The sequence below is a fragment of the Plecotus auritus genome, assembly GCF_963455305.1.
Source record: "Plecotus auritus genome assembly, chromosome: 8".
NCBI classification, from domain to species: domain Eukaryota; kingdom Metazoa; phylum Chordata; class Mammalia; order Chiroptera; family Vespertilionidae; genus Plecotus; species Plecotus auritus.
Genome location: NC_137782.1, coordinates 37,057,580 through 37,077,362, shown reverse-complemented (window position 1 = coordinate 37,077,362; position 19,783 = coordinate 37,057,580). Strand labels below are relative to the sequence as shown.

The 19,783-nt window shown below is 40.1% G+C and overlaps 2 protein-coding genes across 4 annotated transcripts in view; both read right to left on the bottom strand.

The window, feature by feature from the left end:
* ZBTB14 (zinc finger and BTB domain containing 14) overlaps nucleotides 1-19,783 on the bottom strand; it is a 79,047-nt gene that overhangs the window by 15,636 nt on the left and 43,628 nt on the right. The window lies entirely within an intron of this gene.
* Nucleotides 1-19,783, bottom strand: part of AKAIN1 (A-kinase anchor inhibitor 1) — a 37,245-nt gene that overhangs the window by 16,337 nt on the left and 1,125 nt on the right. The gene's annotated exons all lie outside the window — the stretch shown is intronic.

The following is a 19,783-nucleotide window of genomic DNA, read 5'->3' as shown; positions in this document are numbered from 1 at the left end:
AAAAAAGGCAAACACTGTTGATAAAAATCAATTCCAGATAAACTGTTTAACATGGATAGAAATAGGGTGAGAACCTGATTTCATTCTTGGCTCCTATTTCATCAATTCTCAGAATGAAATTTGAAATTGTTTTCTCACAAGTTGACAAAGCACAACTTAAGGTTGCAAGAATTAATCACAGTAGGCATCTTGAGTAATTCTAAACCAGAGTTCACAAAAACACATGAGCATCTGTTTCCTTTGAATATGCTTCTGCTCCTAAAGACACATCTTCCATAATGTTTTTCACCATCTGCAAAACACTGCACATGATTGGCTTGGGGGACAGAGACTAGCAATTGGCTCTGCTAACATCCATCGATGTGCTATTTAAAATGCCCCCTTTGGCTATCATATTTTAAAAGGAAACGAATTAAATGATACAGACAGAACATTACATATGATTTTTGTTCCTGCATAGTAAAATGTTTTTAAAATTATATAACAATTAAGGCAGTATGACCCTACCACAGAAAAACAGACAGATGGACAAATGTAACAGGTTAGAAAGGCTAGTACCTCACATTTGATGAAGATTATAGTTCAAATGATAGTTCAAAAGGTACTGAGAAAATTAGATGTCTTTAAAAATTTTTTAATCTCTAACTCCAGATGGAGAAAAAAATGGTGAATGTTTTTCAAAATAAAGAACATGTACTAGATACACTAAAATAAATGTATATGGCTGGGGAGAAAAGTGGCACTGAGGCTGAAGGATGAAAGAACAAAATTAATAAAATAACAAACAGGGACTCTGCATGGACCAGTGATGATAGCGTACCATGAACTGAGAAATGTTATTAGTTAAATTCAGCACATTTGAGTCCAAAAAGAAAGAAAAAAAGGAAGAAAGGGAGGAAGGGAGAATGAAAAATATATAGTGAATATATATCTGATCTTTGGGAGAAAAAGAAAGAAAAAAAGGAAGAAAGGGAGGAAGGGAGAATGAAAAATATATAGTGAATATATATCTGATCTTTGGGAGAAAAGTCAAATAGCACCAATTATCACAAAAGTCCACAAAGAAGATGATAAAATTTACTACACTACAATAAAATCTTCAGTACATCAAGTAAAACAAATAATTTTTAAAAGGCAATTAACAAGGAAAAATATTTGCTATATATTTGAAAAAGGGTAGCAAATATTTTTCCTTGTCAATTGCCTTTTAAAAATTATTTGGGTTATCTTAATATGTAGATACTAGAGGCCCGATGCACAAAGATCCATGCAAGAATGGGCATTCCTTCCCCTGGCTGCCAGCACCGCCTTTGCTCCAGCCCAGAGCCACCTTTCTGCCTTCCCACACTGCCCAGAGGCCCAGAGAGGCGCCTGTGTATGCAAATTAACCTACCATCTTTGTTGAGTTAATTTGCATACTCACTCCTGATTGGCTGGTGGGCATCACAAAGGTATGGTCAAGTTGCATCTTTCTCTTTTATTAGTGTAGATGTCTTCCAAAATGATAATAACCCCAATATAAACATGAGTTCATTATAATGACCACTTTATAAAAGAAATAGTCATAATGATCAACTAAGCACAAGCATTAACCTGTGTACCTTCCAATGTATAGATATACAAAAAGGAATAAACCCACAGCCATGACAAGAAAAAAAAAATGGGACAAAGGGAACCAATGAAGAGAGATATCTACAAATTTCTGGAAGAAAAAAATCACATAGGATTGAGTAGACATAGGAAATAGAAAAAGCCACAGCCTGGAATGTACTAGAAGAGGACTTCCAAGAAAGTGGAACTCAGTCAGCCTAAGAGAACAGAGAGATTCTGGGATCAGAATCTGCTGTATTGTGGAGCAGATGTAAGAAGCAGGATTCAACTCAGGAGGAATGTTCAAAGGCAACAGTAATATGTATTCATCCTCCTTTTTCAGGATAAAAATTATCCTCATCCAGAATACAAACAAAACAAAAAAAGATAGGATGCCTTTCTCCCCAGGCAAAAGTAAGCCAATAATAATAATAATAAAATGATGGCTATTCTCTCCCTCATGTCCACAAAATGTCTGCAATAGATTCAGGCATCACATCCTCATAAAACAGAACATGGACTCCTTCTTCCTTGTGGCTGTTTCTAAGAGCTAGAAATGGTTTTGCCAATTTTAAGGAATTAGCTCACATGATTGTTGGAGCTGGGAAGTCAGAAATCTGCAGTGCAGGCAGCAGGCTAGAAACCTAGGGAAGAGTTGATGTTGCAGCATTGAGTCCAAAGGCAGACTAGAGAAAGAATTCCTTTTTCATCAGGGAACCTCCGTCTTTTCTTTTAAGGCCTTCCACTGATTAGATGAGTCCCGCTCATATTATGGAGCATTATTTGCTATATTCAAAGTGTACCGATTTAAATGTTAATCACACCTAAAAAAAAATACTTTCCCAGCAACATCTAGACTAGTGTTTAACCAAAATTGAGTCAGCATTGCCTGGTGAAGTTGACACAGAATTAATCATCACAGGAGGGTTAGGTGAAATTCATAGAGAGATGGCAAAAATATAAAGTTTTATAACTACATACATAATTCTCTAGGAAAGAAGTGAATATACTCCTGTGAAAACCTGCTGAATTGACCATATATCATTACAGGCAATGCTCAGCAATTACAGTTACTTTTCACCTCAGCCTCTCAGTCCTGTACTGGCCCAGAATTCTATTAACTATAACCATTTGAAATTTTACATGAGCACAATTATAGTTGTATACTAGAGGCCTGGTGCACGAATTTAGGATCAGGCCTAACCGGGCGGTTGGACATCCCTCTCACAATCCAGGACTGCTGGCTCCCAACCGCTCACCTGCCTCTACCTGATTGCCCCTAACCGCTTCTGCCTGCCAGCCTGATCACCCCCTAACCACTCCATTGCCAGCCTGATTGATGCCTAACTGCTCCCTGGCTGGCCCGATTGCCCCTAACTGCCCTCCCCTGAAAGCCTGACCCCCCCAACTGCCCTCCCCTGCTGGCCTGGGTCCCCCTCAACTGCCCTCCCCTGCAGGCCTGGTCCCCCCCAACTTCCCTCCCCTGCAGGCCTGGGTCCCTCCCCACTGTCCTCCCCTGCTGGCCTGGTCTCCCCCAACTGCCCTCCTCTGCTGGCCCAGTCACCCCTAACCGCTCTCCCTGGTGGCCTGATCACCCCCAACTGCCCTCCCCTGCTGGCCTGGTCTCCCCCAACTGCCCTCCTCTGCTGGCCCAGTCACCCCTAACTGCCCTCCCCTGCTGGCCTGGGTCCCCCTCAACTGCCCTCCCCTGCAGGCCTGGTCCCCCCCAACTGCCCTACCCTGCAGGCCTGGTCCCCTCCAACTGCCCTCCCCTGCAGGCCTGGTATCCCCCAACTGCCCTCCTCTGGTGGCCTGGTCTCCCCCAACTGCCCTACTCTGCTGACCCACTCACCCCTAACTGCCCTCCCTGCTGGCCTGATTGTCCCCAACTGCCCTCCCCTGCAGGACTGGTCCCTCCCAACTGCCCTTCCCTGCAGGCCTGGTCCCCCCCAACTATTCTCACCTGCAGGCCTGGTTCCCCCCCACAACTGCTCTCCCCTGCTGGCCTGGTCTCCCCCAACTGCCCTCCTCTGCTGGCCCGGTCACCCCTAACTGCCCTCCCTGCTGGCCTGATTGCCCACAACTGCCCTCCCCTGCAGGCCTGATCCCCCTAACTGCCCTCCTCTGCTGGCCTGGTCACCTTTAAGTGCTCTCCTCTGCTGGCCTGGTCACCCTTAATTGCCCACAACTGCCCTCCCCTGCTGGCCATCTTGTGGCGGCCATCTTGTGTCCACATGGGGGCAGCCATCTTTGACCACATGGGGGCAGCCATCTTGTGTTTTGGAGTGATGGTCAATTTGCATATTACTCTTTTATTAGATAAGATAAGACTGGCACAAATTCTGTATTACTAATTCACACATTTGGGATATTAAAAAAATTCTAATTTTTAACAAAAATAGTGCTTATTATGCATTATGTGGTAAATATGTGGTACTAGCAATTTGGGCAGAATTCAAATTAATTACATTTAATTACAAAGGCAAAAAACACAACTTTACACCTGAACACAAACATGCTACAAGTTAGAGAAAAGACCCGTTTCTTTTATAATCAGGCCTATAGTCAAATAAGGTTCCAAGGATCTCTGGAGACAGAGCATTCATTACTCGACTTAATTAACTATTTAGAGGTCTATTTCCCTGCTTGCCTGCTCTGTAAGTTTCCATACTTCAGAGTCTGACCTTAAATGACATCACAATTGTGGCTGCATAGCCCCAGTTCTTTCACTGGATGGCTGAGCAAGTTAACCTCTCGGCTTCTATTTCCTTATGTTTAAACTAGAGGTTAAATTGGCAACTCTAAAATTCTGAGTCTGCTAATCAAAGAATCCATACAGTCCCCTACCATATTTTACATGTTCAATCATAACAACAGCACACTCATATTTAAACATTTTATGTATGAAATGACTCATTTAATCATCATGAAAACCATATTAAGTAGAAACTTGTATTTGTTCTTATCCCATGTCCTCAAAATCTTGCATCACTCATCAAGAGATGGAATCTATGTCCCTTCCCCTTGGAGTTGTGTAAGGATTTGTGACTGCCTCATTAACAGAATATGATAAAGGGGGCATGACATGACTTCCAAGGTTAGGCATAGATATTCCACTGGCTTTTTCTCCCTTAGGATAGTCATCTCCAAACCCAGCCACCATGCTGTAAGGAGACCCAAGCCACAAGCAGAGGCTACATATAGGTGTTCCAACTGACAGCACCCAGTGGAGATCTTATCGAACAGCTAGAATCAACTATCAGGTATGAAAGTATATGGGCCTTCAGATGATTTCAGCCCCCAGCATTCAAGTAATTCCCCGCTGATGCCAAGTGGAACAGAGACAAGCTAACCTTGCCAAGCAGCCCCACCTCAAATTGAAGAATCATGACAAAATATAAGCCACTAAGTTTTGTGGTGGTTTGTTATGTAGTTTTAGATAATCAGAACAAGGTTAGTAGTGTTTTATCCTCATTTTACCCATGGGGAAACTGAGCAAAGAGAGACTATGTAAATTGCCCAAGGTCACACAGCGTGGAAGCAGAATTGGAACCCGGCAGTCTAACTCCAGAGAGTGAGCCCTTGGACACTATACTATACTCCATTTAATAAGTAATGGATAGAATTATTAGTCCTTGATTCACAGCCCTGCTTATTCCTTGTGATATTTCATAGTGCATCTTACCTAACTAAATTATTTAATATGTTGTATATTTTATATAATTGGTATATCATTATATGTATTTTCCCCAAGAAATCATGCTACCACCCAGCTGGCATGGCTCAGTGGTTGAGCATCGACCTATGAACCAGGAGGTTGTAGTTCGATTCCCCATCAGGGTGTGCATTCTCTCTCATCATTGATGTTTCTGTCTATCTCCCTCTCCCTTCCTCTCTGAAATCAATAAAAAATATTTTTTAAAAGAAATCATGCTACTAAAGGCTAAGATGATTGATAACATTTTAGGAAAAACAAAACCTTACATCAGAAAAGAGTTTTTCTTAGCTTCTTCTATTTATATTTCCCAATAATATAAGAAATTGAAATTTTACTGCTGGGAGAAGCAATTTCTAGGGAGCCTGACTCAATTTATTTATACCATATCTACAAAACTCCCTCTGAGGAACATATTAAGACTACAAAGATCAGAGTCCTGCCAATGGAAAAAGAGTTATGAAGGGAGAAAATGAGGGTGGCATCTAAATTACACACTTTCTGCTTTAAAGTTTACTAGCATAATTAGCTATTTTAAAGCAAGATAAGTGATTTGGCAAAAAGTCTTATTTAAACATTGAGTTATAATGCAAGAGAAATGTTTCAATTCACAACTGGTTAAAAATTATATGATCATTACAATCCTGCAAATTGACATTATTATGTGCAAAATAAAGAGCTTAATAAACCATTCTAATTATTACTAATCATGATAATGCTCAGATCCTTTCCAAGGAGAGAGCTTGCTTTTACTGACCATAACACTGTACATAATATATGTGCATTTTCTCAGGACTAAATGGACATAATTGCTGGAAGCCTTTTGTAGAATTAAACAAAAATTTTAAATATCACATTTGTGATATTGTAGGGATTTTTGTGTTTATTGTATTATATTTTATAGCTTTCCCAATGTCTTTATATATTTTGTTTTCCAAATCATTGATTCAAAAGAACAACATATTCCCCATGTCCAAAAAGAAGAACAGCCATCAGCAACATGAAAGCCCAACAGAGCAGCTGGCGACTCTACTGTGAGCCAAATCAGAAAGGAGGGGTTGACTTCTGTTATATTCTAGTTGGAATAAAATTACGTGGGGTTTTTTTGTTTGTTTGTTTGTTTGTTTGTTTGAAGAGAAAACATAGTCAAGACAACTGGCAGGTGTTGTTTTTCTGGCCTTTGTACCAAATCATGCTAAACCCACTAAGGACAGGGGTCACACTGGTTTAGCACTAGTCCAGGTTTGGTACATAATGTTTGCCTAATGAATATTCCATTAACATGAACCAAGCTCTGCTATAGATGCTGGGAATTCAGAGATAAATTTCAAAGAATCTTCCTGAACTCTAGGAGTAGCGAACCATAGTGGGGTTGGTGATCATTGAACACTTGACCACAGTGATGGTGGTAAACAGCTACAGCAAGTGTTATGAGAGCGCCTGTCCCGCCTGGTTCTTTTCTGGTAGGATCCTCAACCCCCACCACCATCTGCTGTGCATGGTTAGAAACCCAGAAATTGAATTCCAGCCAGGAAAGGGGCTTGGTGGGTTAATTCTGCACTGAGATCTTCACTCACCCACCCTCAGCACTCCTCCTGGCACGTGAAAACCAAAATCCAAGAAAGATGCTCTAAGCACGTGCCCAGAGCTCTCCCCCTGCACTCATTCCACACCTGCTCTTCGCTCCCTGCCCTAGGTTTCCTGCCTGCCAGGCCAGATTTTCTCCCACAAACATTTTCTTTTTTAACTTTCAGACTCATAGGAACATTGCAATAGTGGTGGGGACTCTGGTGTTGGAGATAATCCAGCCCGGCTAGCACAACTTTGGGAACCATCGCATAAGGAGGTCCAAGCTCTTGAGGGACACCTGTCCTAATGCCCTGGCCTGTGAGAGAGGCAGTGCCCATGAGGATTCCCTTTCAAGGGGACAGTGCCTACAGAGACCCTAAGGTCTACATAACACATGCAGATGAGGTCAAGATCCACCTTGGAAACCTTCTCTGGCCTCATCAGCAAACTGACAGCAAAGAGCAGTAAGCAAAACTGCCCACTCAGATAAAGCACTGAGGGCTGACCACAGCAGAGTAAAAGTGCCTCAAAGAGCAGAAAGCGGCTGTCTCAGGTGGAGTGACCGTGACATGGTGGAACAGAGCAGGCCCCACCATGAGAACAATTCTTCAGAGAAGGAGAGAACCAGCCTTGTGTACAGGCCTCAGATGCTCTTCGGAGACAGAATACCACCCTTTGCAGCAGTGCCTTTGAGGTGGGGGTCTGTGCTGGGTACGGTGGGATGTTTAGCAGCATCCCTAGTTTCTAGCGACTAGATGTCAGTAACCAGGACCGGCTTCATGGGCACGCGCCTGGTGCAGTCACACGTAGCCCCACATTCAGAAGGACCCTGTGCTTGGTTTTTTGTTTTTTGGATTTTGGGGGTTTTCTGTTTGTTTTGTTTTGTTTTGCTCTGCTGTTGCCATCTTGAAATTCTTAATAATTGTATCTTTCAACTTGAGTTTTGTAAGTGAAGTTTAATGGGACGATGGAACATACACTGTAGCAAGATGCATGCAGCATGCCATTCCTTGCCACCCCAAGTACAAGGAAACAAGGATGCTACCTGCCTATTGTGCTTGCCCTTTGAAGTTAGATCAGTGGTTCTCAGCCCAAATGCACAATCAACCACCTGGAGAGCTTTTAACAAACACTCATGCTTAGGGCACACCACTAGAGATTCTTATTTTACCAGCCTGGGTTGGACCTGGAGCAATGATATATTTTAGAAGCTTCCCAGGTGATTTTAATATTTAGCCAGCACTGAGAACCCCTGAGCTATGACACAGATACAAATGGAATGAGGGGAGAAAGGGACCAAGAAGTTGAAAAAAATCTATGATCACATCAAAATCCTGACCTTTTTAATTATTTTATGCTAATTTCGGTTGAGTTCTCCCTTAGTATTTAATAAACAAACATCCACCTTCCCTATACTTAGAGAAACAGGAAAAGACACATCTACCTATGCTCCAGGCAATTCCTTAAAGGGAGCATAGCATTCCTTGTCCTGTCCTGGTGGCAGCCATGGTCATTAAAGGGAAATAATCAAGCAGAAGATAAACTTCAGGAGCCAGATTCAGGCCTAGATCAAATACTGCTCCCCTTAGAGAGTCTCCTTTCAGGTCTTCAATATGGTTCTGAGGGCATTTTATTGTCATTTAAAGGTAATAGAGATAATTTTTATTAAATTGATTGGGATGACATTAGTTAATAAAATTATGTGGTTTCAAGTGTACAATTCTATAATTGTACATGTACATCATTTGTACATTGCATTGCATGTTTATTATCCAAAGTCAAATATCCTTCCATCACCATATATTTGACCCCCTTTACCTTCTATTACTTCCCCCCATTCCCTTTCACTCAGGTAATCACCATACCGCACATGCAGTAGGTCTTCTACAAATGTAGCTCCTTTGCCTTTTTTTACATTTATCTCCTCTGATTTGTAAATCTCTGTAACTGAGAACTACGATAATGAACCTCTAGGATGCTGAGGATGACTAGAAAATGACTGGGAAAGAGGCACGGAAGCCAATTAACTAATTCAAAATCACATAGCAAGTGAGGAAAACTTCTGAAGAAAAACTGAACCCCTCTCCTAATCTCTAGTTAGTAACTATGTGGTTGTTTCTTTATAAGAAGAAAAAAGCTTTCTTCCTGGGAAGGTTCACGTAGGACCAAAGATAATGTTCCAAGAATAGTATCTGAGGATGTGTGTGTGGCTATGACATAAGTCACAAAATTCGGACTTATGTCTCCAAGAAAAAATAAAAAGTATAGAGATTGTGAAACAATATCTCAAATCCCAAAATACAAATTTACCCAACTAAAAGTTAAGTATTAAAAACATAATGAATTATACCCTCACCAGAAAATCATTCAGCTTTTAAATTTAGACAAGATCAGAATTATTCAGATCAGCGAGATGCCCATCTGCTTTCAAGCATGCAGCTGCTAGCCTTTAAACAGCAACTTTCCATGATTCATAACTTATTCATTGCAGGATGGACTCAGACATCTGCTTTATCATAAATTCAGCTTGCCACAGCATTTTGCTTTAAAATTTCATAACCTCCACCTAGGTAACATACAAGGGTGGGCAAAATAGGTTTATAGTTGTGAGGTAGCAAAGCAGAGTTTATTCTTATATTACTATTTATTAATTTTTGTGTTATTTTTCATATGAATAACTATAAACTTACTTTTGCCCACCACTGGAGTGAACCAGTAAGTCAGTCTTCTTCCACAGAAAAAATCAACTGTATAACTCCCAAGATGGATGGTCCAATCTTGAAATCATATATGCGCATATGTACATTAAAATCACTTTATTGGTTGTTCCCTTTTAAAATAGTAACATCATTAATAGCTACCATTTAGCCTACTGTGGGCCAGATACTTCATCTTTATCTTCATTACCACTCTAGAAAATAGTTATTACGACCTTCCATTTCTACATGAGCAAATCACTAGACTAGATGATTACCCAACTCCAATAATTACAGATATGGCAAAGGCAAGCTGTTTGATCCCAGGCCTATCTGTCCCCAAACCCATACTTCTACAGCAACCAAGTCTGCCTAATATTTGAATTGCTATGGAATAACTGAAATATTTTCATCAGTTGTATAGAGGGGAGATTATACTTAGTCCAATGCCATTTATTCTCAACTCAAAAAAAAATATCTTATATATGGCACCTAGTTCATATAAATGCTTTAAGAAGTATAAAGCACTGTGTAAATTTGTTAGATCTTTTTATTCTCCTGGTCAACTTTTGGCAATCCTAACTGTCTATTCTTTCCCTCTCCATCACTAAGAGCAACAGCCTGGAGAAGAGGAAGGATCCAGAAACTGAAAGGACAGAGCCCATTTCTGTATGGTTGAAAGAACCCCTTATATAGTCTAACTTGGAAGAGGAGGTATTAATACACAGGTTTCCTCTAAATGAGATTAATTTTATCTTTTCTTTGTCTATAATTCTAGTTTGTAAATCGTTTGATGCTTTCTTTTATTTAAAAACTATGTTGTGTGGAGAAAATAAGTGGATCTAATGTCAAATCTTGGTTATAAAATTGTCAGGCATTCTGAGCTTTACTTTTATCACCTATAAAAATGAAAATTCAAGTTTAACTTCCTGCAAACCTCTGGTCACAACATTTTTGTCAACTGAAAAATACATAACCTTGTTTTATGTGGTCTTCTGTTTCTTTATTTAATATATGTTGTTGATTCATTAACATTAACCATAAAGTTGACAGCACTATAACTCATGCCTGAATGGAGCTAACTTAACAACTTCCTCCATAAGGCACATCACAACCTTCTCGCACTTAGGAACACTAGACAGCACTGGTTGGGGCTTGTGTAGAAGGCAACTAGTCAACATCGATGTTTCTCTCTGTCTTTCCCTCTATTTTCCACTCTCCCTAAAAATCAATAAAAAAATGTCCTCAGGTGAGAATTAACAAATAAATAAATAAATAAATAAATAAATAAGCCAAAAGGGAAAAGCTACAATTTTTGCTAGAGGCTTCACTACCCGTCTTTTAGCAATCAGTAGACCAAGTAGGCTGAATGTGAGTTAGGATATAGAAGAAATGAACAACACTATCAGCCAAATGTATCAAAATGACAATTAAATAGCACTCAAGCCCTAACTGGTTTGGCTCAGTGGATACAGCGTCGGCCTTCGGACTGAAGGGTCCCAGGTTCGATTCCAGTCAAGGGCATGTACCTTGGTTACAGGCACATCCCTAGCATGTGCAGGAGGCAGCTGATCGATGTTCCTCTCTTATCGATGTTTCTAACTCTCTATCACTCTCCCTTCCTCTCTGTAAAAATCAATAAAATATATTTTTAAAAATAAAAATAAAAAATAAATAGCACTCAACTTTTTAAAAAAAGAACAGAATACATACTCTTTTTAGTGCACATGTAAGATTCACCAAGATAGACCATATTCTAAAAACAGTATTGAGGTTTCTCAAAAGATTAAAAATGGACCTGCCTTATAACCCAGCAATTCCACTTCTGGGATTTATCTGAAGGAACTCAAAACACTAATTCAAAAGATTATGTGTATCCCTATGTTTATTGCAGCATTATTTACAATAGCCAAAATATGGAAGCAACCAAGTGCTCATCAAAAGACAAGCAGGTGAGAAACACAAACCTTTGGTATATATATAATGGAATATTACTCAGCCATAAAAAATAATGAAATATTTCCATTTGCAACAGCATGGATGGACCTAGAGGGCATTATGCTAAGTGAAATAAGTCAGACAGAGAAAGACAAATATCATATGGTCTCACTTATACGTGTAATCTAAAGAAGAAAATAGGGGAGACAAAATGGCAGCGGAATAGACAGATGTGTCCTGAACCTTGTCCCGGAGCAAATAGAGGGAGCAGCTGAAACGAGTGGAATCCAGCCCAAATTGGTGAAGGAGGCGCAGCTGACAAAGGAAAATCGTTTGGGCAAAAATAAAAAGGATCCCAAATCAATTATATAGAAAAGATTCCCTTATTAACTTTGGTCGAGAATATGTTTGTATATTTTCAGAAAACAACTCCAAGACCATGTGAATTCCTGCAACAGAGAGGAATTGACAGGTCTGCTCCAACCACGAAGACAAGAGGAGAAACAGTCCAGAGATGGAAGACGCTGACGACGCCTTGCCATGCTAGCAGTCAGCAGCTGTGTGACGCAGTAAGTTGCCTTGGACCAAACCAGAGAGGGTCGGACCTGCATTGCCACCATGTGCCCACCATCCAGACATCATTGCTGACATGTACACTTAAGGAACTGTTTGACATTGAAACGGGGACTCAGAACTGTTGGACATGGAAATTGGGACTCAAACATTTTTTGTTATTATATGTTTATTTCTAGTCTGCAGAGGCAAGATTTTTTAAAGGAATGAAATGGGGAAAAAAATAGATACAGAGGCAAAGAAGCATTGAACAGACTGTCAAACTACAGCGGGAAGGCAGAGGAGGTTGCGGGGGGGGGGGGGGCGGGGGCGCTGTAAGAGATCAACCGAAGGACTTGTACGCATGCATATAAGCATAACCAATGGATAAAAAACACTGGGGTGGGGGGCAGGTAAAGGCATGTACTGGGGGGAAGGGGAGGCCGGGGGAAGGTCAATGGGGAAAAAAAAAAAAGGAGACATATATACTACTATTTGTAATACTTCAAACAATTAAAAAAAATAAAATAAAAAAATAAAAATAAATAAAGAAGAAAATAAACAAACAAAGCTAAAATAGACTCTTAGACACAGCCAGCAGACTGGTGATTGCCAGAGGGGATTAAAGACTTAAATGTGAAAAACAGTGGAGGAGATCAAGATGGCGGCGTAGGTAAACACCTAAACTGCTACCTCGCACAATTTCAAAACTACAACTAAAAGACAAAACGTCTATCACCCAGAACCACGGGAAAGCTGGCTGAGTGGAAGTTCTACAACTAGAAGGAAAGAGCAAACAGCATTGAGGGGTGCACAAGCGCTGAAAAGCTGAGGTATGGAGACGCGAGAATCGGGCTGGCGACAGGTGACTGGGAGCGCTGCTGTTTTCAACTCGAAGGGAGATAAGCTCCCCATTACTCTGAACTCGTTTCTGGGGAGACGCGGGGGACCCAAACTCCTACGGGGAGAAGCTGGACTGTCTGCCGTGGGGTCGGAAAGTGAGGGAGGCTTGCTTGCAGGGCTGCGCAGGAACAATTGTTTATTGTGCTGGGGCGCGGGATGTGGGGACAGGGTCGGAGCCGCAGAGCCGCAGAGCCGGCTTACTGGCAGCCATCGCTGTTTGCCACGTCCTAGCCTAGTCACGCCCTGAGACCCCGCCCTGCACAATCTACAAACCCACCCAAGCTCCAAGCAGCGGCTTTAGCATATAAATGGTCTGCCCTATTGCAGCTTAACCTAGCAAACTTGCAGCCCGGGTCAGACAGCTCCAAAACCTCCAAACCCCAAGCAAAGAAGAGAAAACTGTAGTTCTTGCTGTAGCTCCTGCTGGGTGGCCTCAGACAGTAGCTGACCTGCACCCCATTGGAGATCCAGAAGCCAGTGTACCTAGTGGTCAGTGTGAGACATCAGATTTCAACTCCTCACATCCATAAGTGACACATTCAAGAGGCAGACTCAGTGAGCACCAAAGCCCCACTGAAACAAGTCCTGCACCATAAGCATGTCTCCAGCGTAGCAGTTCTTCCATTATAGACACAGCGGGTCCTCACAGCCAATTGGCCTGGAGGTCAATTCCTCCCAGTGTACCAACAGCAATCAAGGCTTAACTACACCAAGACTTTGCACTCAGCCCACAAAGGGGTGTACCAAAGGCGTCCACCTCAGGTGATTGGGGAGGCTGAGCTACTGGCCCCTATAGGTCACCTACCACACAAAGCCACTCCATCAACACAAGGAAGCAGCAAAATGCGGAGACAAAGAAACATGTCACGAATGAGAGAAATGGAGGAAAGCAAACTAATGGACGACATAGAGTTCAGAACCACATTTATAAGGTTACTCAAGAATCTTCTAAAAACCGCCGAGAAACTTGATGAGACCTCAGAGGAGCTTAGTGAGACCTTCAAGGACCTTAATGAGAATGCCAAAAAAATGGAAAAGGACCAGTCAGAAATTAAGCATACACGGTCTGAAATAAAGAATATACAGAAACTCAACTGTAGATCAACGTACCCCAAGAATCAAACCAAAGATCTGAAATATGAGGAAACAAAAAACACCCAACCAGAAAAACAAAAAGAAAAAAAGAATCCAAAAATATGAAGATAGTGTAAGGAGCCTCTGGGACAACTTTAAGCGTACCAACATCCGAATTTTTGGGGTGCCAGAAGAAGAGAAAGAGCAAAATATTGAAAACCTATTAGAAGAAATAATGACAGAAAACTTTCTTTACCTGGTGAAAGAAACAGACTTACAAGTTCAGGAAGCACACAGAACCCCATACAAGAGGAATCCAAAGAGGACCACACCAAGACACATCATAATTAAAATGCCAAGGGCAAAAGACAAAGAGAGAATCTTGAAAGCAGCAAGAGAAAAACGGTTAGTTACCTACAAGGGAGCACCCATACGACTGTCAGCTGATTTCTCGGCAGAAACTATGCAGGCCAGAAAAGAGTGGCAAGAAATATTCAAAGTGATGAACAGCAAGAACCTACAACCAAGATTACTCTACCCAGCAAAGCTATCATTCAGAGTTGAAGGTCAGATAAAGAGCTTCACAGATAAGAAAAAGCTAAAGGAGTTCATCACCGCCAAACCAGGATTACATGAAATGCTGAAGGGTGTTCTTTAAGAAGAGGAAGAAAAAGAAAAAGGTAAAGATAAAAATTATGAACAACAAAATGACATCAAATACATAGCTACCAACAAGTGAATCTAAAAATTCAAGTGAATAAAAAATCTGAAGAACAGAATGGACTGGTGAATATAATAGAATCAGGGACATAGAAAGGGAGTGGACTGACAAGTCTCAGGGGGGAGGGGGTGTGAGGGGTGCGGGAAGAGACTGGACAAAAAGCTTACACCTATGGCTGAAGACAGTGGCGGGGGCTAAGGGCATGGGGTGGGGTGGGGAATCAGGTGGAGGGGAGCTATGGGGGAAAAAAAGAGGAACACCTGTAATAATCTGAACAATAAAGATTTATTTTAAAAAAAAAGACTTAAATGTAAGTCATGAAAGCATAAAAATCCTACAAGAAATTATAGGCAGTAAAATCTCAGACTTTTCTTGTAGCAAATTTTTTTCAGACATATCTCCTCAGGCAAGGGAAACAAAACAAAAAAGTAAACAAATGGGACTACACCAAACTAAAAAGCTTTTGGCATAGCAAAGGAAATCATCAACAAAATGAAAAGACAACCCACTGAATGGAAGAACATATTTTCCAATGATACATCTGATCAGGGATCAATTTCCAAAATTTATAAAGAACTTAACACAACTCAACACTAAAATAAATAAATAAATAAATAAATAAATAAATCACAATTAAATAATGGGCAAAGGACCTGAATAGACACTTCTCTGAAGAGGACATACAGATGGCCAACAGACATATAAAAATATGCTCAGCATCACTAATCATGAGAGAAATGCAAATTAAAACCTCATGCCTATCAGGATAGCTATCATCCATAAATCAACAAACAAGTGTTGGCAGGATGTGGGGAAAAGGGACCCCTCCTCACTGTTGGTAAGAATGCGGACTGGTGTAGCCGGAAAACAGTATGGGGTTTCTTCAAAAAATTAAAAATGAAACTGCCTTTTGACCCCGTGATCCCACTTCTAGGAATGTATCAGAAGAAACCTGAAACACTAATTCTATGTTCATTGCCGTGTTATTTATAATGGCCAAGATTTGGAAGCAGCCCAAGTGCCCATCAGTAGATGAGTAGCTAAAAAGTCTGTGGTACATCTACACAATGGAATACTACTCAGCTATAAAAAAGAAAGAAATCTAACCTTTTGCAACAGCATGGATGGTCCTGGAGAGTATTTTGCTAAATGAAATAAGTGTTCAGATAAAGACAATACCATATGATTTCACTTATATGTGGAATCTAATTAACAAAATAAGCTAACAAACAAAATAGAAACAGACTCATAGATACATAGAACAGACTGACAGCTATCAGAGGGGAGAGGGGTTGGGGCACTAGGTGAAAAGATGAAGGGATTAAGAAAAAATAACAGACGAGGCAACAGTATGGTGATTGCCAGAAGGAAAGGGGGTGGAGGAGGTAGAAGAGGGCAAAGGGGGAATAAATAGTAGAATCCATATGTTAAAATTCATAGAACTGTACACCAAAAGAGTCAATTTAACTGTATATAATTTTTAAATAATAAGTTAATAAAAGTAAAAAAAAATTTATGTCAATAGAAGAGAACTTATTGGGCAGGAAAACTGTAAGCCTTAGGGTTAAGACAATCTGCTATATAATTTACTGATTGATTTCTCAAGAATTGGTTTACATAAATAAATAAAAGCTGCCCTAGCTAGTTTGGCTCAATGGATAGAGCGTCGGTCTGCAGACCAAAGGGTCCCGGGTTGAATTCTGGTCAAGGGCATATACCTCAGTTGGGGTGATTCATTAACATTAACCATACCTCAGTACCCATCTTTTAGCAATCAGTAGACCAAGTAGGCTGAATATGAGTTAGGACATAGAAGAAATGAACAGCACTATCAGCCAAATGTATCAAAATGACATTTAAATAGCACTCAACTTTTTTTAAAAAAGAACAGAATACATACTCTTTTTAGTGCACATGGAAGATTCACCAAGATAGACCATATTCTAAAAACAGTATTGAGTTTTCTCAAAAGATTAGGTTGTAGGCTCCTCCCTGGCCCGGGCCCTTGTCAGGACACATACAGGAGGCAACCAAGAGATGTGTTTCTCTCACATTGATATTTCTCTCTGTCTTTCCCTCTCTCTTCCACTGTCTCTAAAAATCAATGCAAAAATATCCTCGGGTGAGGATGCAAAAATAAATAAATAAATATTATAACTTATAATAAATAAGATTTTCTTAAATATTTTGATAGCACTCTCTAAACTATTGTTTTAATCTTAGAAGTCAAGATACTGGCTTTCTAATTCCTTACAATTATACCATTTTTATTCCTCATGAATTCCCCGCAAAACCAACAGCACACAATGGGAAGTCCAGACATCTTCTCCCAGAACTTTTTGTTTCTCCCAAATGAAAGCTTTTGCACAGCCACAGACTAAGTAACATGGGTCAATTTATTGTTATGCACAGAGCCAAAATATTTTTCCATATTGGTTGTGTCGTCTGCTTTCCTTTAGCTAAGTTGGTACGTTTCTAAATCTTCTCATATTGCTCCAGAAAGAAAGATTTCATCTTCAGATTGGAGCTGAGGGGATGAAGGAGAGTAGAAAAAAGACTTAGAAAAAGAGACTTGGGAAAGGAAGTAAAAAAGCGACTTAGGAAAAGGGATCTTTTTGCCTCAGCCAAGTGCCCCAGTTTAGTTTCTTTAATCAGTATTTAGGAATATATCATACTTCTAGAGAAATTAATATATTTATACTTTATTCCTCATTTAACTCATATTAATTTTGTATAGTTCCTTTACAGGAAAGAAGAAATGAGTGATAGGCTCCCAGTAACTGAATCCTTAAATGATTAGCATTCATGACCCTTCACCATTAAGATTTTTAAAAATTAGTGTGCACAAAATTAAAACCCTCCAAAATTACAAAGTCTATGAATGGTATAAGAAAGGGGGAAAGTGTAGAACTGAATTGTCTGCCTTGTGCAAACTGAGAAACCACCCAAAGACTCTGCCCAACTAAAGCCCTGTAGCTTACAATGTGTAAACTAACCTAAACAAGAGAATGTAAAAATATGTCATACCATATGATAAGAGTAAATTCTAGCTAGAGTTATATAAAGTCCTATTCCATTCCGTCTTCATTCCATTGTACTTCTGGACTGAAACTTGCTCCATGAATCTCTGTCACTTATCAGCAAAAAGGCAGCAGAACCATTCAAAGGATAAACAATCCATGAGGCAAGACCAGAACTAGACCTCAAGGTTCTTATTTCCCTGTGCTAAATTTCAAAAAGCTACACTGGGTTTTGAAGTGCACAGTATCCACTGACTCAATTTTATAAACAGCTGATTGTTAATTTATTGTTTTATTCAGCTTGGGTTATCAAACACATTTTATGACTTTTGGAGTGATCACTACATATTCCCTTCCTGGACATTAGGCTGGCTTGGAGAAAGAGGTGGGGGCATTTTCCTTGACTAGTACAAAACAACTGGATCCCCAGATATAGAGGTTGTAATGCTGAAAAGCTGGCAGAGTTCAAAAACAATTCATTGTTCTGATTTTCTTTCAGAACAGTATCATTAAATGAGTTAGAAGACATATGATCAGTAGATGAGAAAATAAGTTGACATTTGTATCACACTTTTCCTATTGCCCCCAAATGCTTATGATTTTTCAAGAGAAACTCAATAATGAAGTAATTACTCAAAAAGTGTTTCACATATCTTATCCAGGTCAATTTATGCCATCTCTGACAGTTATGAATAACTTATACTTTTTCCATATGGGGAAAAAAAACTAATACAAAACTTAGAAGAAAAATGGAAAAGTAAAGCCCTATCCAAATAGTGGGCTACTTTTAAGCCAAATCAATCAACTCCAGAAATTTCCCACTGCTCATTACACAATCCTTCACCCACAATGCTTTTAGAAAATGCCTTAGCATCATCCAATAACCCTAACTCTGGACAACACCAACCCATCCCCCACCTTGGAAATGGAAGGATACTTCCCCTTGGCTACATCTGACCTTGAACCAAAAAGCAGCTATCCCTGGATCTGGTTAGACATTTTTTTAGGAAGATAGGCTTTGAGGTATAGGAATCTGAGGTCAGAAAACGCCAGCTGAGGCTGGCAAAACTATCTGGAATCAGCCTCCCTGGGGGCAGTAAAACAGGCATGATATTGTTTACTTCAAAGGGCAATATAAAGATCAAATGAGTTAAGGGCATGAAAGTGCTTTATGAAGTGTTAAGTAATTTACATATTCATCCAAGAGTTGTTTTCCAGCTTCACAGAACCCGGGTTGATTGAATGTCCTTCACTATGCAGAACACTTTCTTCACTTTGTTATTTTTTTTTTGGGGGGGGGGGTTAGGGGAGACGCTCATGGGCTTTTCTCTAAGTTATTCATTTTTCTGAGTCACAGATGTGGTATCAAAACTGACAGAAACTCATCCCTGCCTTCCCAGCTAACATCCTAATTTGTGGGGGAGGGAATGCAACTTCCTCTGCTCAGTTTTCCTAAGGAATATTTGAAGTCCAGACTCAATTCTTCCCTTTTAAAAATACCCTTTTCTTTCATTGACTGGCTTATTTCACTTAGCATAATGTTCTCTAATTCCATCCAGGTGCCTACAAATGGTAGTGAAATAAGCCAGTCAATGAAAGAAAAATACCACATGATCTCACTCATTTGGGAATAATGAAAAACATTATAAACTGATGAACAAAAAGATAGATACAGAGGCAGTAAAGCATCAAACAGAGTGTCTAATTACAGCGGGAAGGTTAGGGAGAGGTGGGGGAAATAAGAGATCAACTGAAGGACTTATATGCATGTATATAAGAGTAACCAACGGATGCAAAACATTGGGGGGTGAGGGCATGTATGGGAGTGGGGTGGGGGGGCAATGGTAAGATATGTACACATATAATACCTTAATAAAAAAAATAATAAAAATAAAAATAAAAATACCTTTCCTCCCCAGATCTCTGAGGTCCATGGCCACAGCAAATGCAAACCAACCTTTCAAATTAAACTATGACACAGTTAAAGAGTTCCAGGCCCCTCTAC